Below are 22,503 nucleotides of genomic sequence, written 5' to 3'. Positions count from 1 at the left end.
CTTCGGTCATTACTGCTAAATTTTATTTTGTGTAACATTTGCTATGGATTATAGGCATCTGTGCAGATGTTGCAGTTTTAAAGTATGAATTTCGATCATCATTAGCCCTTCTTCCTTTTGAGGTTGTCATTTTTGCAGGACAAAAAGTTGAGAAATGCTGGAAAAAAAGTATGAAATAAAGACTTCTTATTTTTCATTTCATACTAATTTGACAGTGTTATAGGACAAATCTATGCACATGTTATTTTTTTTAGTAATAATTTTTGCTGTTCAGTTTCATGAACCCTTGATTTTTTCAGATATAATTATAATCAGTTTTAAGTAGGTGATGAAGGCCCAAACAAGAGAAGCAAATTTGTTCCAAACTTGAATGATATTACTGGAGAAAGAAATATCGAGAGTATGCTTTCAGTTGAAATGGGACTGAAGGAGTTGGCATCTTTAAAAGTTTCTTTGAATGTATTGATTTTCTTATTTTCCTAACCTTCTTCTATTGTATATTTTCATAATTAAACCATTTAAAATTTTCATGTTTTTGTTTAGAAGGCGTTGTATTTGCTGCTTTTGAATTCTCAATCAATGGTTGTCATGCATAACCTGTGAAATCATTTTTTCTTTCTCATTTTGGTTGATTACTTTAGGTTGAGGATGCTATTATGCAAGTATTAGCCCAACAACTTTGATTTTTAAACTGTTCAGGTAGCTTTTATTTTCTAGAGTAGAACATTAGAGATTATCTTCAGCTAGTGAGAAATAATTTAATTTTTGCTGCATAATACATTAGTGATTTTTAAGTGGTAGGTAAGCTCATCATAATCCTCTTTGTTTCGAGTTTAAGCCCTTAAATGTATATAGAACTGTATTAAGAGAAGCAGTTATAGTTCCTCCAGTCAAGTTAGTATATATACCAGCGACAAAGACTCGTAGTTTTCATTCTTACTTTAATTGTGCTTGTTAATAGATTGTAAATAAAGAATATAAAAGAGGTTATAATTTCAATTCAGAATTTTTGTTTTTGGGGTAAAATCAGATTATCTTTTGCTATTAATATTGTCAAAACAAATTTTTGTTTACATGTATAAAGATTGAAAGAATAGATGTTGTGCAATGAATGGAGTGTTGGAGTATGGTTCTATGTATATGGAAGGAATGCACAAAATTTTGTATGTTATATGCCAAAAATGTTCCCCTTATCACCGTACATGTGTTTGATAAGTGGAGTATATGTATAGGTGATCTTATGTTGTTTTTGACTTAATATGTTCAATTGCATAAGAAGGCAGTGATGAATTTTTTGCAGGTTTTTGGAGCTCTTTGCGTGCTACAGGAAGTTGGAGAGACTGAGTTAGTGCTTCAGATTGTCAATTACTAATGTTTTATGTACTCTGTATCACTTTTCTTTTTCTTTTATACGAAATATTCATAAAATTTAAGTGCTATAAATATTTTTTTTCATTTTATTTGCATCACGAAGCAAACTTGTAATTATTGATTAATGAAAGAGGTTATAAATTTTATTTTGTGAATGTAAATTTAATGAAATATTTTATGTTGTAGTAATTAATTTTAGTATATTTATATTGTGTATAATATAAAATAAAAAATAGTATAATATAACTAAAAAAATGTTACTAAAAATTTTTTGTAATATTTTTTAAGTGTTATAAAAAAAATATTTATGGTAATATTTTTCTAAGTGTTACATAAAATATTTATTATAACATTTTTTAAGTGTTACAAAAAATATCTATGATAATATTTTTTTAAGTGTTACAAAATATATTAATTGTAATATTTTTTTAAGTATTATAAAAAAAAATCTATTATAATATTTCTCAAAATATTATTATAGAAAATTTTCTATAACATTTTTATTAAATATCGTTAAATCTTTAAAAAATATTAATAACATTTTTTAGTAATATAAGATATATTTAATATTTGATAAAATGTTATTAATGTACATAAATAATATTTTAATATAATTTAGTAATATTTTTAAATATTAATAAAAATTAAATATGTTGTAATAAGTCTGGAATGAAATATGACTTTTAAATTAAATTCTAAATTAGTGAATGTTATAAAAAAGAGTGGCAATGCCATAAACAAAAAAATTTAAATTAACTTAAGTGAATTTGATTTATATTAAAATAAGTTATCTACGTAATATTTTTTGATTTAGGAAATACATATAAATTTAATTTTCATTTCATTTTTTTTACGTGATTTGCCCTAAATTACAAGTACACGCGTATATATATACACACACATCATTATACATTATACACGTGTATAAAAATATATTATTTCAATGTTTAAGAGTTGAAGACTTGACGTGCGTCTGTATTTCTAAAGTTTGAACACGTGTGCCTGTGCCTCTTCATCACCAAGAAAAGTCAATTATTTTTTCTTTTGTTTTTATTGCTTATTTAATTTCTTTCGAAAAGACTACGCATTCTGCGACTTTGAATAGTGTTTTGGCTATACAATAAAATGGATTGAAAGTGAAATACACACGTTATGCACATGCTACACCTAACATTATTTGAGGTATATATGACTAATATTACGTTATTTACTTCTGTTCATGAATGTTCCAAATTATATATACACCTTTTATAATTTATAATTATTAATTAATCATTATTAATATTCTTAATAATATGAGATTATATTTAATAATATAAAATTTTTATTTTTTTATTAATTAAATATTAGTTAAATTTTAATAAAAATATTAATCTCTTAAACTTTTTTATATACACACACGCATACATATATATATATATATATATATATATATATATATATGAATTCTAATATTATATATTATAATAGCTTTTGATAATTATGTAAATATATATTACTAAAATTAAAATCACATTTTTTTATATTTTGATAATATTTTTTTAAATAACACTTTTTAAAAAATTTCATTTAACAATAAAAAAATATTATTTTATTTTTAACAATAATTTTTAAAATATTATGGTCATCTCAACATCCTCCCACACAATAAATATATATATAAATTTAATTTTAATGCACGATCAATATAAAATAGTTTTATATGTACATCTAATTATATAATATCATATCAATAAAAATAACTATTTTTTACATTAACGATATAAATAATCCTATAAAAGATTAAATATAATTATATAACTGTATAAAATTTTATACTATCAATACATCAAAATTATACTCTATATATACACGCACTTTGTTTTATGCTTTCCCACACGTATACTCAATAAAACCTGAAATTCGTGATTTAGTAGTCTCAATATTACATGGAGTACGCTACAGTTTTTGGGCTAGGGAAAAGATATTTAGTTCTTATGAAATGATTTTGGTTATTAACATAAATAATAGAAGAGAAAAATAAATTAGCTTACTGTAAAATTATCAAATTTGAACATAAAAATATCTCATTCTTTTTAAATATGTTTACGAAAAAATGGAGATAAATATATTTTTCTGAAGTCTTTTTAGAACATATCTCCCAATATTTTGTAGATTTGGTTAGGAGAAAATAATTTTTGAGAGCTAGAATAAATTTTTTTTATTTTGAAATATATTTTGTAAAACTAAAAAAAAGTAAAGTATTGTTTTTGTTTCTAATATTTGGGGTAAATTCTAAAGTTGTCTCTAACGTTTCAAACGTCCTATTTAAGTCCCTAACTCCTGTCGTTAGAGATCCGTTAACAGAATTGACGGCGGGACAAAATTGAGACGATTTTAAAACGTTAGAAACTTAAATATGATGAAAACGTTGGGGACAAAAAAGATACATAAAAATAAATTTTAGTTTTATCCTTCAATAATATCAATTTTTTACAGTACATAATATTCAATTATTTTTAATCACATCTAACTAAATTATACTTAATCACATTAGTTTTATTCTAAATAAATTAATTTTTTTATAATTTTACACTTAGAAATTTTTAGTTATCATGAAATATTTATAAAATGACTAGTACATATTATTTAATTATTTTTTGTTCAATAATATCAAATTTTTATTCTTTGCAAGTTTATGTACTAGTCATTCTACAAATATTTCATGATAACTAAAAAATTTTAAGTGTAAAATTATAAAAAAAATTAATTTATTTAGAATGAAAGTAATGTAATTAAGTGTAATTTACTTAAATGTGATTAAAAAATAATTGAATACTATGTACAGTAAAAAATTGATATTATTGAAGGATAAAACTAAAATTTATTTTTATGTATCGTTTTTGTCCCAACGTTTTCGTCCTATTTAAGTTTCGAATATTTTAAAATCGTCTCAATTTTGTCCCACCATTAATTTTGTTAACGGATTCCTAACGGCAGAACAACATTGAGTCAATTTTAAAATGTTGGAGATTTAAATAAAATGATTAAAATATTAAAGACAACTCTAAAATTTACTCCAAAGATTAAAAGACAAAAACAATTCAATATTTTACTCAATAAAAAAAATAGACCATAACGTAATTTACTCTATGACATTACTAAGATTAGATTTTGGATACACTAGTCATAATTCATAAAGAAAAATGCTAAAAAATTAGCTAGATTTTATTGTTTTGAGGCATCACTTTAATTTTAACTTTCAATTCAATTTTTGTAGTCTCTACTCAAAATTGTGGTTAAAATGATAATTTTTTAAAATAAGAGTAAATGTCCTTTCCGATCCCTAACGATTTGGCCGATAGACTTTCCACTCTCTAAGAAATCTAAATACCCAAATCGATCCCTATCTATTATGATTTCAGTACGTTCCAGTCCCTGCAACCGGATCCGAGCAGGTAACTGGCTGATGTGTCAGTAACTTGTCCACGTGGGTTTCTCTCCTTCATAATTGGGACAAATCACCCCCTGTACCTTTGTTGAAACGTTGCGTTTCATTATGAGCGTTATCTCCTGGGTGTTCATAGTTATTTAAGGTTTTTTCTTTATTCTTCATTGTCTTCATTGTGTGTAGAGTGAAGATAAAGGGTTTTCTCCTGAAGAACAATATGGCTATAAAAGTCAGAGACTCTTCTTCACGAACCGTGGAGGAAAGCAATGAAGTTGGGAAGAATTTGTGCTGGAGTCTGACTCTGGGTTCCACTGGGAGTATAGGAGAAAAGGCAAATCAAGGAAAGAAAAGATTTGTAGTACCCAGATGTCATTGTGGCACATATGCAATATTGTTTCAATCTAGCACTGCAGAAAATCCGAACAGACTTTTTTTTTTGTTGCTCTTATTTTAAGGTAATCATTTTTCAATTTTAGTTTTGTTTCAAAATTTCTTGCCATTACCATGGAGTGTTATTTGTTGCAGACCGCAGTTCCACATTGCAAATACTTTGCTTGGCTTGATGAATATGTTGAGTCATATTCACATAAAGCTTATGTCAATCAGAATGGTATGGTTGAAAGTTTGAAGACGATGGAAGAAAGATTGGAGGCACTGGAAGTAATGATGGCAAAGCAGAAAATTGAAAAAATATTTGGAGGCAACACTAAATGCAGAACATTAACCACTTTTTTAATTGGAATTGCAGTTACACTTATAATTTCATCAATTTGCAGTGGGTTAATTGAGAAAAATGTGAATTTGATTTAGTGTGCAAAATTATGTAAATAGAAGACAACTACTTAATGTATTATTGTTGAAATTCATAGCTTGTATGAAGACAACAATTGATGTTATGATTATTTACTCTAATTCAGTGATACTTAATTTATTTTATTTCATGTAGTTATTAGAATTTAAAATAGTGTATTGAGATATTATCATATTGTATTATTATGAATTTGTGAAACACATGTCTATGAAGATAACAATGTAAATAAATATTCAAATCTCTGAAAAATTTGGAATTGAACTCTAATTCCTGAGAGTTTCATAAAAGTTGAAACCAACATATAAAGTGATTAAGTGATTCACAAACTAAAGCATGAGTATTTTACAAAAAGTTTACTCCAAAATATGACCTGCTCCAGAGTTTCACTCAGAAGACCACGTGTGTTTTTTCAACTTGATACTAAAACAAAAACCAAAAAAATTGACTGTATCTCTAAATCAACCTTGAGTATTATGTAGACTTCAAATCAGAACCTAATCATAACATCAACACTATAACCAAAATAACTAAGATAGAGTCTCCCCTAAACCAAATTTCTACATTTCCTAAACAACATAATATCCATATAGCAAGTTATTTCACTGTTTTTTTGGTGGAGGCTTCATTCCTGGAGTTGGATGAACTTGAATAGTCTTGATGGGTCACAGTGCTAGCTGCTGCCAAAGTTTCATTGGAGATTGCATGAGAGGTTCTCTCTAAGCCTTGTCCTTCTGGTTGGGCTTGTATATTGTGAGGAGGTTCGTTAGGTTGCACTGGAGGACCTGGGAGCCTTCTGACACTCTGTTTGGGCCTAAACTTTGGTGCTGCATAATAGGGCTGAGCCTTTGACTTCTGAGTTGTGGCCTGATTTATTGGAGTAGTTTGATCAATTCCTGGAACCTGGTAAAACAATAATAAATCACATTTGGGCTCCAAAACTACATATTTTCTGTTTTAAAAAAAAGTTAAGAACTATGGTGTGTCTATTTACCTCTGCAGTTGGGGCATTTTGTGAAATGTTTATCTCATCTGGCTCTACATGCGGCCTCTTTGGCATTTTTTTCTTGTTTTTCCTAGCCGTATCCTGTATGATAGAAACATGTTTCGCAGCCATATATGTTTTCAAATATTAACTCATTGTGAGTACTCAAAGAGACAACCCAAAATGTATACGAGTTACAAAATACTTGTCCAAAGAAAAAAACTTACAAGAGGGTCCAGGTGAATAGGTTCAGGTTCCTCAACATGTATGTTATTTACACCACCATCAATACCAGCCATATTCCCTATAGGGGGAGGGACAGGAGCTAAATTTTCAGTCATCACAACCAAAGCTTTGCTAGCCGCTTTTGCCTTCTTCTTTTTTGGTTGCCAGTCGGGTTTAGCTGGTGCTCCCTTGCATGTTTTATAATAATGCATCTTCTTCCTGCATTTGCTACACGTTACCTGAAAAGTTCTTCTCACTTTGTCGCCAATCACTAGAGGGGGAGGCGGTGCACCGGATTCAGTCCTCCGTTTCTTTGGACGACCAGCTGGTCTTACTATCTTGGGGGTTGTGGCTTTGGATGGTCTGTCTTCTCCCAAAATTCTTCGCTGTTCACCGGATTTACACACAAGTCATATGTTTTCCTCCATAATACCCCTTTAAAAAGCATCCACCTAGGCCTATTAGTGGTCTACAACCCTTAACAAACCCATTTCTGCACGCATTAAGCATATGTAAATTTTGTCAAACAGCAGTAGAGATTGCGGAATTGGGTCAACACACATGTTAACCGTGCTGCCTGGGTTACTCCTGTGCAACTCTTGTAAATAATCCCACAACTTTCCATATTGTGCCTTGTCATTCCCAACAACAATTTCCCTAGCTGCTTTCAAAGCCCTTTGTATCATTTTTGGATGGACCTGAACATTGTAGTCCTGTTTCATATGCTCCGTTGCTTTCCTCGGTGTCAGCTTAGGCTGTGTTGCCAACCTTTTTTCCAGCTTATCTGTGACCCATGCCCTATCGGCCAAATTGCTTCCATAATCCCTTCCATATGTATGCTTATTGTGAAATGTTTTTATCTCAAATGCCATTGTTTTTGAGTTCCTTGCTACATATATTAACCATGGGCAGTTCTCCTCCGCATATCTAGCCCTGATCCTCTCCTTTTCATTCTTGATATACATGCAATCTCTTCCATCCCAGACAAATATATCCTTCAAGGCCTTCTTAAATATCTCCATACTCGAAAATTGCATTCCAAGCTCAAACCGAACCTCCCCATATTCATTTTCTTCATTGCAATCAAGTTCGTGCATTGTCCTCTCATCCTCAGAACTATCCGGGGTATGACACTCTTCAGAAGTATATTCATAGTTGTAGTCATCACTATCACTCTTCTCATTAACCACTGCTGGACCTCCTAGTTCATCTTCTACTGGCCCTCCCATATCTGTTTCTACTGGCCCTCCCATATCTGTTTCTACTGGCCCTTGGGCAGAACCCAACCCACTAGGAGGTGTCTCAGTTCAATTTCCTTTACTAGATTCACCGTATAGCACATGTCTCTTCCTCCTCCTCCCAGTATACCTCTTTGATGATTTCTTACCATTTTTCTTAGGTGACACTTTCTTTTTGTTTGATGGAGACACTGATGCTTTTTTCTTTGTTTTTTTCCATGTCTTTTTGGTGACTCAATATCACTACTATCACTCTCATAACTAGGAGGAGGAGGCTTGTAGGCCTTATCCTCGGCACTCTCGTATCCATCATCCGATGAGGATTCCTCTGTGACCACAACGGGCTCTTCCTCTGGTTCTGGCTCTGGTTCGACTGCCATTGGTTGACTGACCGGGTGCTCAAAGTAGATGTAGAACTCATTTCTATCTGGACAACTTAGGGTGGCTTCACACATGTCATTAATATCCTAGTCACCCTTAAGGATATGAAGCCCAAACTCCAGGTTTCTTGCTGCTGGATCAAGCCAGTAAATTTCTTTATATTCTAGATAACCTAATCCTCTGAAGAGTTCTTTCAAGTCCTTCTTGTTGACAAAATCAACATCCATGGGTGAAAATTTCTCAATCTTTCCATCTACGTACCGTAACACTCCATTTGGATCTTTCTTGAGTATCCCACCATGATGAAAAATAGGGATAACAAATACAGACATCTGTAAAAATCCAAACTATAACTCAGTAACAGAGCAAAACTTTAAACTTAATCAACAGCAAATAGACTAAAATATCTATCAGTTAAGAATTCTTAACTCATCTAAAAGTAGAAAGGTAGAAACTTTCAAAGTTAACATCACTATTATAGTTTCGCAACAACCCTAACTCATCAAACAAAGCTAGTGCTTCACCCCCATCCACCCATAATCACCATGCAGAGGAGAACTGAGTTATCAAAGCTAATTTCACTCTCACTATCTGACACACTCCTCAATTTGACTACAGTGAAAGATAAAGTAAGTAGAAGAGAACGAAAGATTGCTTACCGTTTCAAAGAAACTTGCCAAATGCTTCCAATGTCTCCCCACACAGTGGTGCAGCACGATCGTACGTCATCAACGTAACGCTCTTCTGGAGGGAAGGAGAAAGATTTCAGAGTTAGGGCCAAATGTAAATGAAGAGGGAGAGGAAGGTATTTTATGGAATAACGCTCATAATGAAACGCAACGTTTCAACAAAGGTACAGAGGGCGATTTGTCCCAATTATGAAGGAGAGAAACCCACGTGGACAAGTTACTGATACATCAGCCAGTTACCTGCTCGGATCCGGTTGCAGGGACTGAAACGTACTGAAATCATAATAAATAGGGATCGATTTGGGTATTTAGATCTCTTAGGGGGTGGGAAGTCCATCGGCCAAATGGTTAGGGACCGAAAAGGACATTCACTCTTAAAATAATTACCACAATTTGAACGTTATTATATAAAAAGGATAATTTTTTGCCGTTTTAAGAAACGTCGTAATCTAGATAGAGCGTTATTTTAATTATTGTGGCGGTTTGCAAAATATCGCCACAGTTACTAAAATTAATACGACAATTTTTATTATATTTAATATGACAATTTAATTGTCGTTTTAATCGAATAAAATGATAGTTTTTTTATTATTTAAATAACAATCTAAAATCGTCTTAAAATATAATAAATTTTTTTATTAAAAGAATAATTTTAATAATTATTTTTATCTAAATAAAATAACATTCTTTACTTAAAACCGCCATTAAATACAAAGGTAACAACATTAAATGTTTTGAATATTACGGTATTATTAATGCCGTTTTAATAAAGTATAATCTAACAATATATTTTTAATTAAATATTAATTATTAATTAAAAATAATATATTATGTTAATTATCTAACTTTCCGTAATTCATAAATGTCATTGGATGAAGGGCCTACTTGTTTATATATCATCTTAATGTAATGCTTTCTATAGGGTTCTAAAACTTATTTCCTAAAGAAACATTTGTCAACTTCAATAAATGATGACACACCTAAAGACATTACAGATACATTATTGCGTTTTGTGAGAGGAGCTGTGATTTTGATTTTTCTAATATACTCTTACCTACTTTTTTTTTTTTTGATAAAGCACGGAGTTAAAAGTCCAAAAAAAAACAAACAAATTAACTAAAATATCTTGAGAACTTTATCCTTCTGCAATCAGCGTCCAGCAAAAGAAATAGGAAAGAAAGAGCTTCTTCAAAGCAACTCAAACCATGGGGGAAGCGATGTGCATGTTTTGCAAAGACATCAGCTGCAAAATTTGCTTCTCGAAATATGTGGTTTACCTGAAAAATTCTAGGCTTCACTAGAAGGCGCTTGATCTCCCTCACCAGAGAGGTACTCGAATGTTGGGAGGCAGAAGCGCTGTGGATAAGGTTGAAAGCACACAGGGAATCCGTCTCTATAAATTCTTTCTTAGCCCCAAATCAATTGCGAGTTTTAATCCCAAATAGATTTCCCAGACACTACAAGAAAAATACCTATTCAATCACATTTTTTTAAGCTACATTTGAAAAGCGTAGCCTATTCATAGAATAGGTTACGCTTTTTTTTGTGTTGCCTTTTTATAAGAGAAAATGATACACAAATGCGGCATCATTTAAAAAGCGTAGCCTTAGGTATTATAGAAATCACTTATAAAGCGTAGCCATAGGTTGATATTTATAGGTTCACTTTTCGTATCAAAGAAGACGCTTTTAAAGGATAGCCTATTTATTAAATTTTAGGTGCGTTTTAAAAGTGATGCCTAATGTATTTAGAGGCAAAAACCTGACAATTGATAACCCTCTTTTTCCCGAAAGAAAACTTACACTTAGTGATTTTTTTTTTAATTCCCTCCAAAGGTCATCACTCACCTCGTGAAGAAACCCTCTCACCACTCACCATCGCCACTGACCACTCACCATCGCGCCGAAACCCTCTCACCATCACGAAGAAACCCACTTATCACCACCCACCACTGACCGTCACTCCTGTTCGCCCTCATCTATGCGCTTCTCACCTTCGCCAACCTTGTTGCACACAACCCTCACCTTCGTCATTCTCACCGTCGTTGATGACCGTCGCTGTTGTTGCGCTGACCATCGCTTTTCTTCTCAGTTCTACCCTAATCGTCTTCTCCGTGCCCTAATCGCTGATGACGGTCGTTGTTCTGACCATCGCTGTTGCTGCGCCACCGTCACCATGATCATCTCCGTGCTTCTCATCATCGTCTTCACTGTGCTCACATCGTTGAATATGTATGTATTGATTTCTATTTGGTTCTAAAATTTCAGAGGTTTAGGGTTCCGATTTTAGAGGTTTTAATTTGAGAGTTTTAATCTGTGAAACTATAGGATTATGATTTAACTGGAGGTCAATTTTTTCTTCTTCAAGCTCTTAATGATTTACAATAGTAGTTATTATTTGTTTATTTATTTATTGTTTGATGATGATTGTACCTTGCAGATTGAAGCAGCAATAACCAAGGATGAGCTTCAGCACCTCGCTTTGCTGTTCAAATCTGAATTTGATTCAATTGGTCAAATCACTGCTGGAGTTTTGCGGCTGCTTAAGCTGGAAGGTTCTGTTGGTCAGGCTATAATAGATCAACTTGGTAACCTAGGTATGCTTTCCAATTTCTAATGTTTCTGAATTAATTTTCATCAGACATATCTTGTTCTTTTAATTTCTATTTATTGTTGTTATGTTATAGTCTTCATTAAACTCAATATATAGGTAATGGATAGTGATTTGAAGCAAGGTTTCATGAATCCAAGGGATTGGTTCATTGATGACAACTAGTGATCATGTCATGTATGATACTTAGAATTTTAGAGACAGAGAAAGAACAGAATATTTCCTGGCCTCACTTTTAGGAGTACAAGAAAATACAAGAATTTTCTGTCTTGGAGAAAAATACAAGAATTTCCTGGCCTCACTTTTAGGAGTACAAGAAAAATACAAGAATTTCATGGCCTCACTATTTTTGTTAATGCTATACTAGCTGTGTGGGGTTCAGCAACGAAATCTTGAGGCAAGTTCTAGCTGTGTGATCCCCCAAGAAGTCAGTGCTCACTGTCTCACCCCCAAGAAATTAAAGATGTTTAACATAATCATTATATTCTTGTTTTTGAATTGAAGCTTAGTCTAATTATTACTGAATAATGAAAAATAATGCTATACAGTTACCGAGAAACTTGTGTTTATTTATTTATTTTTTTGCTTGACCAACTTGAGCATTGATTGATTAATTTAAATTATTTAATTATGTCTTTTCTTGTGTTTTAAATTAAATCTGAATAATTATTGTTTTGTTCAGGCTATCTTCAACGGGTAGTGTGAAGTCATTGCTTTGTGAAATAGCCTACATGAACAACTCTGGAACATTAGTTTAATTTGCAACCTCTCTTTCTCCGGAGAAATTGAGCACATTGAGATCTTCAGGTACATACTTTTCTCATTTTCTGTGCAGAAAATTATTAAATTTTAGCTTCTTTCTTTCTTAGAATTTGAAGAAAAAAAGAAGGTTTCTTGAATCCAATTTTCGTTAGCTCGAATTTTTAAGACCTCTGGTTAGGATGTTTGTTGGGGGGGAGAAAAAGTACAAAAAGTAGACAAGAAATCACGTGGTGTATTGAGAGTAAAGCAAAGCTGAATAAGGTAGGGTGTAACTTTAACCATCATTCTATTTTATTTTACTTATTAATTTATTTTGGCCTTACTCAATGCCAGCTAGGAAGTTAAGTGGAAGTTTGGTACACTTAAGATGTTCTGTTTTAGGATTTGAACTAGTATTCTATGCTGAAACTAGGAGTTGATATCGACACAGCAGAGTTGTGGTGATTTCTTTGGCTTCTCTGATTTCTTTCGTGCTTCATTTTGTTGCCTTCCATTTTATTCTTGATTTGGCCAGGGACAATGGATTTCCTTGGGTTTGCTGTAGGTTTATTTTAGAGTAAAGTTCTTTTATATAATATATATCAAGTTGCTTATACTCCATTAACAATGGATAATGGCTTATATCAAGTTGCTTATATTCCATTATTAACAATGGATAATGACTTATCCTCTGCTAGCTATTAGGCTAAACTGAATGGCTTAAAATTATTAAAGGATCATATTTAGTTCTCTAATAGTTTTACTTCAATACACTGCTCTAGGATGTATAATACTGATGATTATATGATGATTTCAGAGATTTGTTGTTATTAATTGAATTTATCATACAATGCTGTTTAGCTATTTGATTAGATGCTTAAGGATTATCGGACTTCTTTTCATTCTAGTATGCCTCGTGAATCCCAAGTTTGTGAAAATTTCACATATGGTACATATGATGAGTACTACTAACATAAAACAAATATATTTGGTTTATGAATGATAGAAATAGTATATAGACATTGCGTTGAGTGATGTTTGAAGTTGTTCTTCTCTTGCATTCATGAACTGTTTAAAGCAATCCATTCATGTTTATCATTGTGAATGTTTTAAACTTATAATCAGGTACCATGGCTCCATTATCGTCAATTCCTTGTTTTCCTTTTATAGTTAAAGTGCTTCAAACGTAGCTCTTGAACTAGATGTATACTTTTAGTGTTAGTCTTTTGAGTGCTTCTTTCATTTTTTAAAAATAAAATATCCTATACATCGGGAGTGGTATAGACCCATGCAATTATTAAAGTAGAAAAGATAATACTACCCGAAGATAAAAGCAAAAGGAAAAGAATTCACGAAGGAAAAAAAATCAGGTAACATCCTCCATTTGACACACTATTATATATTTTCATAACTCTACTTTATTTTCCTTTTCTGATATGAAAAAAAAGGTTGCTAAGGACAGGGCTAGCTGTGTGCAGTTGTGTCATTATATGGAAAAAGTTTGTTGACTATCACAGGAAATTTAGATGCAGAATTCAATGATAAATTAATCACAGTAGAACATAGTAGCTGTGCACTAAAATATTGGAGATTTTTTTGGTCTGGACTAATATATAGATTTCTGACCTGTTTTTATTACTACTATTACCAAATGATAAACTATCAAAATGATTGAATCTTTTCAAATGCAGATTATAGTTTACAGAATAATAAAGAGTAGTAACATTAAAGTCTAACTTGTCTAAATTTTGATTAAGTACAAATCTTCATTCTTATTTCTTCTTCTTATTATTCCGACTGTTGTTGTTGTTAATGGTTAAGTGGTGTATTATCCAATCTGTGAGCAGGTAAATTTTGATGTGCAAGTGGATCAATCATATCATCAAGAAAAAAAGAGCTATATAGACAAAAGGCTTTCACTAAAAAACAAAAAAGAAACAGGGAGTCCAACTCCAGCATCAGCACTAAAGCTAGACAAGCTTCTCTATGATTAGGTGCTAGTCCTAATCATGTTCTATATGTTGCTGCTGCATGTAGTAGTAGTAGTTGGAGGAGTAATAATTCAAGATTGGCTTGTGTAGGTGAGTTCAACTTTTCAAATGTGAAGAGAATAGAAAAACTTTGTGGCAACAGTTCTGATTTTGGCATTGTGGTCGGAGGTAGGGGATTTTTGTCTAGCTGCTAGGGTGATGATTTTTTAAATTATAGCTCTTTATCTTATGGTTTATAGCTTATGCTTTTTTGATCTTTGAATTCTAATTTTGGATTTGTGAAACACTACTATGCATTGGTGAAACTTGTACACAGTACAGAAAGGATTAATGATATCAGTCATTGATAGTTTTGAGTCTGGTTTTTTAATTTTTATAATCGCGAATGTCATTATAAATATTTTTCTAATTACTTTTCTATATAATTATGCAGGATAATATTGAGGATGATGATAATGAAGATTAAGTTGATTATTATTGTGATTTATTGGCTAAGATAGAGTAGTGTTGGGAATGGATACATGTATAGTTGACTAATGACTTTTATTAGAAGATACTTATGTAGGATATAATATTTTAGTTTTTTTATAGAGTATTAGTAATAAATTCTAAGTGATATCATAGTTATTTTGATATGGCTATGTTTATTTTAATATGAGATGTATGAATATTTAAAATTAACATTATTCTAGTACTTTTGGATCATTATTATAAATATATTTTGGTTACAGATAATTTTTATTATTTAAAAAAAGTATTTAGAATAATTATGTATTTATTTTTATTTTATAATATTTAACTCATTTAATTAAAAATGCAGAATTATTATATATATATATATATAAAATAAAAAAAATAATAAGGGACCTAAGGCTACACTTATATACAGTAGCTATAGTATACAAAAAAATGAGGGAACTAAGGCTACACTTATAAAAAGTAGCCATGGAATATAATGTGGCTACGCTTGACAGGTGATGCAATAGTGTTGAAAAGCGTAGCCTATTCTAGTAAAAATGGAAGCTGAAAAACGTAGCCTTTGGTCCTGCACAGCATCACTTGAAAAGCGTAGTCTATTCCCAAACGCCAAAAGCGTAGCCCTTGGTGCAGAAAAGCGTAGCCTTTGAGAATAGGCAACGGCCGAATAGGAATCACCCCAAAAAGCGTAGCCGTAGCCTAAGGCATCATTTTTTTTCACTTTTGGCTACACTTTTCAAGTGTACCTGAATGGGTGTTTTTCTTGTAGTGAGAGCTCAGCTGTGGTAATGGTTACCGCGCCAATGTTAAACATGAAGCCTACCTTGAGTCTTCCATTTGTATCCCTCAGAAGCCCGAATTAGTGAGAATCTAGCCATCAGTATTAATCTTATACCAACCCTCCTCTGGCGGAGACCAACCGATGTCGATAATCTTGGTTGAGGTAAGGACATTTCTGCTTTTGTCAGTTTTTTGAAGAACCTCATAATAGTTTTTGGCTAAGTTCTGAATTATTCTTGGAAGGTCTGAGCTGTGGATGCCCGAATTGTTAAAAATTAAATCATTTCTGCTTCTCCAAGCTGCATTGCAGGTAGTAACAAAATAGGTAGGCCAAGCATTCCCATCCTTTCTTTGAGCAGTCCCGCAAATATTGTGCTTGAACCAATCCTGGAAGTTTTGGTTGAAGAACTTGCCTTGTTGACTGCTATCAACGCTGCTCATCCAAGTTTCACGGATATAGTGACAATCCCGGAGAACATGGAGCAGGGTCTCTTCTTGGCCAGGGCACCTGGGACAGCACTCATTGCTGGTAAGTCCTATCCTTTTCCTCCTGGAATTAGTGAGTAAAGCCTCATGCATTACTAGCCATGAAAAAGCTTTAAGACGTTGTGGTATATTGAGCTTCCAAACATCTCTAAAATTTTTGTCTGTGTTCTCATTATTTGTAAAATAGGCTTCATAGGCAGATTTAATAGTGAAATCTCCCTTAGGTTCTGGTAGCCAGCTGATACTGTCTTCTCCTAAATCAGAATGAAGGGCTTTTATAATCTGGATTAGCTCTAAAATCTCCTCCGAAAGGATTTGATTTAGTTTGAACCAATCCCAATCTCCCTCTGCTCTCGCATAAGCGGCCACCTTCTCATCACTCCTATCCCCGTCAATGGGACTGATAGCAAAATTTTTTAGCGAGCCTATGCCTGGCACCCAATGATCGTTCCAGAATGATATCTTTTCACCATTTCCAATTCTCCAGATGACATTAGTGCTGAATTTGTTCTAAATCTTTGTAATACCTCTCCAAGCATTCGAACTACTAGCTTTAGAAAGCACCTTAGAAATCGACTGAGTTCCACACCCATATTTTTCTTTCATAACTCTGACCCATAGGGATTGATTATCCTAAATAAGGCCCCAGGCTAATTTCATGAGGAATAAAGGATTTGTATCTTCTGCCTTTTGAATACCAAGTCCTCCCATACTCTTCGGCTTGCAAATAGTATCCCACCTTATTAAATGGATCTTTTTATTCGCTTCAGTTTCACCCCAAAGAAAATCTCTACAAATCTTGTCTATTTGATTGCAAACTTTCTTCGGAATCTTCATGGTTTGCATCACGTAGCTAGGGATAGATGATAAGACTGACTGGATAAGAGTACACCTTCCTGCAAAAGAGAGCGTCTTCATTTTCCAGCTAGAGAGTTTAGCCTTCATTTTGTCGATGATGAATTGAAAATGTTGCTTGTTGCACTTCTCATGAATGAGGGGAACACCAAGGTACTTTCCTAAGTTGCACGTTAGGTTGATGCCCAAATGTTGACTGAGTTCCTGCTTGATGGTGTGATTTACGTTATTTGAGAAAAAAACACAAGATTTTTGAAAATTAACCCTTTGGTCAGAGCTATCACAGAAAACCTTAAGTGTTTCTCTTATGACATTTACTTGATCCTTACTAGCTTGTGCAAATAAGACCAAATCATCTGCAAAGCAAAGATGAGAGAGTTTAGGCCCATTCCTAGATAGCATAATAGGTTTCCACTTCCTATCATTAACTCGAGAGTTAATAAGGTGGGAAAGTCTCTCAACGCAAAGAACAAAAAGGTAAGGTGAGAGGGGATCTCCCTGTCTAATGCCTCTGGAGGGACGAAATTCTTCTGATGGAGACCCATTCCAAATAAGGTTCATAGTTGGCGTAGTTATGCAATACTCAATGACATTAATCAAATTCTCTGGTAAATGAATATCCTTGAGGGTATGTAAGATGAAATCCCAATTGAGTCTATCGTATGCCTTCTCTAAGTCAATTTTGACCGCCATAAAGCCTTTTCCGCAATTCTTTGTCCTCATCGAATGGATCACTTCTTGAGCTACTAAAATATTATTTGCACTAACCCTTCCTGGAACAAAACTAGCTTGAATATTTGCAATAAGAAAAGACATATGGGGTTTAAGTCTTTCTACAACAATCTTAGAAATAATCTTATAAACAACATTGCAGAGACTAATAGGTCTAAATTGAGTAAAATTCTCAGGAGCAGGAGCTTTAGAAATAATAGAGATGAGAGTCTGGTTAACGTTTATGATATTTTTAGGTTCCTGAAAGATAGACCGAACACAAGTAACCAAAGAATCTTTTATAGTGTCCCAAGAAAATTAGAAGAATTTAGCTGGAAATATATAAAAAAAGTGTTAAAAACAACAGATTTTGTGATTTATAGTTATTAATTAATTATTATTAATATTTTTTATAATTTATTATATTTAATAGTATAAAATTATTATTTTTTATTAATTAAATCCTAACTAAATTTTAATAAAAATACTGATTTTTAGACTTTTTCGATATATAATATCTCCAACTCTGCTATCCATACTATCAAATTTTGCTTATTTTTCGCTTATTTTGCTCGTCTTTTTTTTTACTACCAAATTTGGGAGTAAGTATTAAATATAAATATAATCAAATGATGACAAATATATAATGTTAGTTATTTAAATTTTTCTCGTAGGGGCCTTGGCCCCATTTTACTACTAATAAAAAATTCTTGTTTTACTATAAATTAATGATAAATTTAGGATATTTGTTTGGCGAAGAACTTCTCAGTTCTCACCAAAAAACACTGGCTGCAATGTGCATAGTCTATTATTGAATAATATTCAATTTTAAACATAGATCTGTTTCCTCACATTTAAGGAATCAACATAAATTATTATAAAAAAGTCTTCTATAAAGCACATGGCACAATCTATACCAGAAAAAAATAAAAATAAAAAAAGACAACATGGCACGTTATATGAAGTGAGTTTGTTGTTCTCTTAAGCTTAGTTAATTATTCGCAAATATATAAAGATGTTTGATTGATCAAGCACATGCATGGTCTTATGAAGAAGCCATAGCCAAGGGCCAAAATGCGTTAGAATCACATAAAATTAACGAACGCAAAAATATGAACAATTGGAAAAGAAAGATCAAATTAAAAGATGTAGCAAACGAAAAGGCACGAGGCAGAAAGTTCCATGGTTATCTGTACCCCACACATGATGCTACAAAAACGTTCTCTGAATATGTTAGCTAGGACCAGCATCAGCATTATTTTATATCCCAGGCAATAGTTTCCATATATATTCAAATGATCCTTAATTCGATCCCATCTTTAGTCCTCGATCGCATTTCAATCACTGGACAGCGTTACATGAAAAACATATTTCAAAATCCGACATTTATAAAACGGTGTTACTGGATATATTAGGTCCACTAAACTTAATTATCAAAAATTTAAAATCAGTCACAAAAATAAATATATATTAAAAATATATTAAATTATATTTTTATTTATACACAAATACATAAATAATTTTAATGATTAATTTTAATATATAAATAATATTTTTGATAAGTAATATATAAGTGTTTAAATATTTTCACACAAATATTTAATAATATTATTCTTTTAAAATATCTAGTCATATGACACCAAAAAAAAATATCTAGTCATATAATAAACATAAAAAATAATTTATTTACTGATGAATAATCTATAATTGGATTCGCACATAAAATTCTTTTACGTTAATATTGTATTAAAATTAAATTTAATATAAAAAATCAATATTTTCATAGTTTACATAAGCTCTTTCTTATGTTATATTGATTTGATTAATTTAACTAATGTTTTTTATTAGACTAACTTGCACTATATAGAGTAAAATTTTGTATTTGGTTAATAGCTCCCATTATGTGATAAACTCTTTTATTAACAAAAAATGGTTATCCCTCTTAATTTTCACTTTATAAGATATCCAAATTGAGGTTCATCCAGTTTGTTAAAAGTTTTGAAAAGTTATAAATTTTTTTTAAAGCATTTGTATAAATATATTTTTAAAGTTTTTAAAGTCAAACAATATAGTATGATTACATATCAACAAATATTTACTTTAATTCTTTTTCAGTATATTTATGAATATTTAAATTATTTTTTATGTTAAAAATAATTTTACTAACACAATGTTTATAATCTGTATTTATTAAAAGTCACTTTTTATATTATTTTACAAAATTTAATTACTACAATATTTAAAAATTATGTTTAATAAAAGTATTATTTTTATTTTTAATATTTGGACCAAAATTTTAATTTGATTTTTAACATTTTAAACATCATATTTTAATCTCAAAAACTTTTAAACTTCTTATTTTAATCCCAACAATTTTTTAAACGGACTTAATATTGTCCCACCGTTAAATTTAATACAAACAATTTGCATATTGAAGAATCAATAGCATTCAAGTTTAGCATGTAAGTAAAATTTACTTATCAACGATAATGTTTATTTTTTCTTTTAATTTTAAAGTATTGATGATTGATTGTTATGATTTAGAATTTTATACAAAAAAAAATTAAAAAAAATGTTAAAAGAATGTTTTGATTATATTTCTTTAATACATAAAAAAATATAACTTAACTAATAATGTTATTAATATTTAAATCATTTGCTCTATAAAATATTGGTGTAAGTTTGATGGTAGAACAATATTATACTGAACACTGATAAAAAATTTTAAAATAAAAATAAAACTTTAAAAATATTAGAGGTTAAATTAAAATTTAACTTAAATATTAAAAATTAAAATAATAATTTATACAAATAAAAAAAAATTAAAACTTTACCTTGGTTTTGAGTGTTAGCACTTAGCACTCTTTTTCACTGTACGTGAAAAATTAATTACTAATAATGTTAAATAACATTTCTAACGATTTTTGGACATAGTGGACGGTATCAACAGAGATATTTAACCCGTTGAAAAATGCTGACCGTAATTCTCAATTGCTTGCTATCATTTGCTGAAACTGTTGAAAAGCTCGCAACCAGTTGATTTTTGAAGGTTTTACTTCTATGCCGTCTGCCATTCTAGCAAGCTCTGTCAAGTTGCTCCGTAAAATCCAAAGAACTCCCGGTTTAAGTCGTCATCTCCATGAAACAAGCTCTTAGATGCATTCAATTTGATTTATCATTATTTCTTTTTTAAGATTTTTCTTCGTTTTTCGACCACGCACCGTTGGATGAATACCTTTAATGTAATATTTTTGAGAAATCTCCACCTTTTATTATGCTATCCTACTTTTGAACATCTTTATATTTCATTTTTTAATAATTAATAAAATATAACCTATTATCTTTTGAAAAACAAAATGTCATATGGTATATGATGAAAGCGCCAAATCGCTGCATCGAAACAAAAAAGGAAATAAAAAATATATATTGAAACTATTGGCGGCTGGAGCTTTCAATTATTAAGTGAGTGATTTATTTACAAAAAGTATATAATGGTTATTATTAGTGTGCGTTCAGCGCTGCCTTGAATTGACTATGACTCTTTTAGTAGGACTCGATCGATCGGATGGATCGAATTAAATAAAACAATTAAACAAACATTGAATCGATCACATGAACTTAACAATTAACACGTTCTGACAAATCTTATATATGTGTATGTAAGAGCACAAAAAAAAACATATATAAACGTAAATCACTCTCACTCTCATATTCCAACGCGTATAACTCTTATTATAGGTTATAATCAAACACTTATAGTTGCTAATTTTACAGTTCTCTTTTATATAATATTTAATCAATGGTTTAAAATAACAAAAATATTTAATAACAAAAAAATAAAAAAATTAAAATTAATCTTATTTAATTTAAATACTAAATAAGATAAATTTTAATTTTTTTTATTTTTTTAACATTATCGTTTAAAGTAAATAATTTAACTGCCCATTCATTAATAATTAACATAGCTTTTGGATGTCTTGGTTCTAATAATAGTAGTTAGAATTTCAATTTAACTCTTAAAATTTTATAATATTATAATTTAAATGAATAAATTAATTTTACAAAATTTATATTAAATCTGACAATTTTATAATTTAAATTTTATTAAAATTTTATATTTTAGGTACTTAATTTACTTTTTCAATTTCATATAAAATCTTAATTTTCTATATCTTCGTTCTAATAATTGAGTCGCTGCTTCATAATATTTGAATATATATATATATATAATCTTATCATGAATACTATTTTTAAATGAGAAAAATAAATAAAATAAAAAGTTTAGCTACACGATATATGTTAATGTTATTAATTTAATTTTTTATAAAATTAAAAATTTAAGTTTTTAATATATTTATAAATTTAATTTTGATGTATTGATAGTATAAAATAGTTTTACACGTGCATCCAATTATATAATGTCAGTAAAAATAACTATTTTTTACATTGACCACGTGAATGGTCATCTAAAAAAACGGATATGATTGCATAACTGTGTAAAACACTTTATACTGTAAGTGCATCAAAATTAAACTCTATATTTATTTTATATTTATTAAAGTAACAAAATTTACAAAATTATTAATAATTATTTTAATATATATGGGTTTTACTAAATTCTAAAATGAATAAGTTAAGATTATAATTATATATTTTTTAAAGTTTTTTTATGCATTCAATATATTAAAAATAAATAAAAAATATATTTTCAAATTTTCAACAAAA

General features: G+C 30.4%; 1 long non-coding RNA gene across 3 annotated transcripts; it reads left to right on the top strand.

Moving 5' to 3' along the window:
- The first annotated feature begins 10,903 nt into the window (after positions 1 to 10,903).
- On the top strand, positions 10,904 to 15,204 carry LOC112706880 (uncharacterized). 3 transcript variants are annotated; one of them, XR_011864758.1, is made up of 6 exons: positions 10,904 to 11,358; positions 11,567 to 11,723; positions 12,420 to 13,848; positions 14,326 to 14,472; positions 14,560 to 14,637; positions 14,903 to 15,204. It is a non-coding gene; the product is annotated as an uncharacterized lncRNA (long non-coding RNA). The 3 variants fall into 3 exon arrangements; XR_011864757.1 differs by lacking the exon at positions 14,560 to 14,637 and having other exon boundaries at positions 12,420 to 12,544; positions 14,326 to 14,559; XR_011864756.1 differs by lacking the exon at positions 14,560 to 14,637 and having other exon boundaries at positions 14,326 to 14,559.
- Positions 15,205 to 22,503: the final 7,299 nt, after the last annotated feature.

This window comes from Arachis hypogaea, chromosome 8 (assembly GCF_003086295.3).
Source record: "Arachis hypogaea cultivar Tifrunner chromosome 8, arahy.Tifrunner.gnm2.J5K5, whole genome shotgun sequence".
In the NCBI taxonomy this organism is placed as follows: domain Eukaryota; kingdom Viridiplantae; phylum Streptophyta; class Magnoliopsida; order Fabales; family Fabaceae; genus Arachis; species Arachis hypogaea.
This window is presented reverse-complemented; position numbering and strand designations above follow the sequence as displayed.